Consider the following 2,976-nt stretch of genomic DNA (forward strand, 5'->3'; position numbering starts at 1 on the left):
CAGCTTTCTGTCCCCGCCCCCGCTGCTGCCGCCTGCTCTCGTCCACTTTACAGGCGAGGCGCTGTTCATCTCGAACGATCCTAATATAATAATAATATATCTTTATTATGTCTATGGCGGCAGGTAGCCGACGTGCTGTTGTGAGCCGCGCTGAAAATTACGTCATCACGCGTTGCTATAGTGACCAGCCACGCTGAGGCTTTACTCAATCTGCGATGGAAAACGGAAGCATAATGGGCCGAGGCGAGCCGAGGCGGGCCGAGGCGAGCCGAGGCAAGCTGTTACCAGCAGTGGAAAAACGCCAAAAGTGTAAATGATATAGATTTGCCTTGGTGGGACAGCAGCACCCAGGTAGGCTACTGGAGCCTAGACAGAATCAGAACTGAAGCATTTCCACCAGTAGGGGGCAGCAGCTGTTCCTCACAGGGCAGGTGAGTGGACCAGGTGGCTGCTGTAGCTAGGAATGTGGTTGGTTGGCTGGTTGAGGTGAGGATTTGATGTAAAGAAAATCCATATTAAAAGTTTAATTCAGCACGTAGGTAGGACATTTTTCACAACAATAAAAGTGTTTCTGTCTAGAGCTACCTTCGTGTAGTCCTGCTGCCTTTCTTCTCAGGCACAAATTCAAAGGTTGGGGCAACTTGTAACAAAAACACAACGTATCCGAAAGGTTCTCAGAGAGATCCATCGTATTAATCAGCATGTCATCTACATATGGTGTTCCCCCCCCCCCCCCTCAGACGCCATCCTCCACATGCTCTCCTCCCACTCCCTAGTGCCGTGAACACAACCTAAAGAGAGCGGACTGTGCCCAGAAGTCCAAGCATATTTTGTTCTTATCTAGTGAAGCTGCAGTTTCAGAAAACTTTCTTGGAGATAACGTGTCACGCGGAGCGTTTTTTTGCGCTTTGTCAGAGTTCATATGAATTTACTGATTAGTTGAGCGACGGGAAAATGGAGTCATCTCTTGAGTTTTCCAGCTCTTTGGGCAGTCTGTCCTCCGTGTTGACTCGATGCCGGACCTTTAAAGTGCTTGTGATAGGAGACTCCGGGGTGGGGAAGACCTGCCTCACGCACCGGCTCTGCGCCGGAGAGTTCCCCCCCAGGGTGGAGGCTACCATCGGGGTGGACTTCCGCGATTTACAGCTGGAAATCCAAGGAGAGAAAATCAAGGTATTTCTATGGCACATGTTGCAGCAACAAGGCAATTAGACGTACTTTCAGCTACATACAACTTGTCTTTTAATTGTTTTGAACCCTGTGCTTGTCGTTGTGTCTGGACCTCTTGCAGCAAAGTCAGTTACTCAGCGTCCAAAACGAATTTCTCCTTAGGGAGACTAATAAAGGTACTTTGACTTAGACTTTGACATCGCCTAAAACAGTTAAAACACTTAGAAAATATATCAAAACAGAAATAGAATAAGATGGGTATAAATTAAGAATAAAAGTTGCAGTGCAGCAGGGGCGTTCCAAGCTTTTTTATAAACTTGATCCCAGCACCCCAAAATATTATTGCTAATAATGAAAAAAAATGTTAATCTATTGTGAGCTAATCTAAGGAGTTCTGCTCTGTGTATGATAGTCCAGCACCATGGAACTAAACCCACAATCTAGAAGCCGAGATCATTCTGCATAAATCTCCAATTTTCAAAAGTTATTGATAGCATTTGGGGAATTGTCTGCTTTTCCATGGATAGATGACTCCTTGAAAGGCAGCACAGACAAAAGTCTTGAGCTGTGATCAAACCCTGCTGTTGTCCTCTGGTCAAATTTGACCCATTTTCTAAAAGTTTCTAGCCTATATTAGAAATTTGGATTTCTATCAACCAAAATGTCCCAAAAAATAATTTGAATGGTTCCATACGACGTTCTTTAAAAGAAAAAGAAACAGTTCACTAATTTCAATTTGGATGTTTTATTAAATTTAATATAATATAATAGGCCTACGTATAAAAACTTACAAAAAAACACAGAAAAAAGTGACAAACATTGGGAAAAGGGGGAAAAACATGGAAATTTGGACCGAGAAAAACAAAACAGTGCAGTGGGCAGGAGACAGCTCGAGGGTTAACAGAACTTGGAGTTGCAGCGGCCAGTTGAAACAACCTGCAGGTCAAAACAAATGAGCAGGCTAACAGATCTGTTTACACACACCGCCAGCTTCCAACTGGCTCTTTAGTTTAAATAAACCACCTGCTAATAAAGTAATCCACATCATGTTGGCTCTTTTAGGTTGTATGGTAATCACCTGTAACTTTCACATTGAATTCAGTGCTCTTCATGGGCCCATTTCCATTGATAATTCAGACCATATTCAATTCAGTTGTATTTATAGTATTAGTTTATAACAAGAGTTATCTTAACACAGTTTACAGAAGGTCTAGACCACTCTATAATTTACAAAGACCCAACAATTCCAGTAATCCACCCCAACAGCAAGCATTTAGTGCAACTGTAGCCAAACTTCCTTTTAGGAAGAAACCTCTGAGAGACCCAGGCTTTTGGTAGACGGTGTCTGACGGTGGTGTAATAAACGGTGGCAGTAACAGTCACAATAAAGATAATGGAACTACGTCTAAAAAAAGTAGTTGTAGTAGTACAGGGCATAACAAGGCACTGCTGGGCATAGCCGGACCCTGCTGGGCGTAGCAGGACGTCGCAGGGCACTGCAGCGTGTTGCAGGGCACTGCAGGACATAGAAGGGCATCACAGGGCACTGCTGGGCGTAGCAGGGCACTGCTGTGCATAGCAGGACCCTGCCGGGCGTAGCAGGACGTAGCAGGGCACTGCTGAGTGTAGCAGAGCACTGCTGTGTGAAGCAGGGCACTGCTGGGCGTAGCTGGGTAGTGCTGGATGTAGGTGGGCCCTGCTGGGCGTAGCAGGGCACTGCAGCGTGTTGCAGGGCACTGCAGCGTGTTGCAGGGCACTGCAGGACATAGAAGGGCGTCACAGGGTACTGCTGGGTGTAGCAGGGCA

At 45.7% G+C, this 2,976-nt stretch overlaps 1 protein-coding gene across 9 annotated transcripts in view; it reads right to left on the reverse strand.

The window, feature by feature from the left end:
• LOC117954934 (fibrous sheath CABYR-binding protein-like) overlaps positions 1-2,976 on the reverse strand; it is a 27,084-nt gene that overhangs the window by 22,368 nt on the left and 1,740 nt on the right. For 2 of the 9 annotated variants that reach the window (XM_034889025.1, XM_034889021.1), the window contains exon 1: positions 2,107-2,117. The exons of the other annotated variants lie outside the window; for them this stretch is intronic. The gene's annotated coding sequence lies outside the window, so the exon portion shown is untranslated. Of the gene's footprint in view, positions 1-2,106; positions 2,118-2,976 lie in introns of those variants that run through there. 9 annotated transcript variants of the gene reach the window in all.

The sequence above is a fragment of the Etheostoma cragini genome, chromosome 2 (genome assembly GCF_013103735.1).
Source record: "Etheostoma cragini isolate CJK2018 chromosome 2, CSU_Ecrag_1.0, whole genome shotgun sequence".
NCBI lineage: Eukaryota > Metazoa > Chordata > Actinopteri > Perciformes > Percidae > Etheostoma > Etheostoma cragini.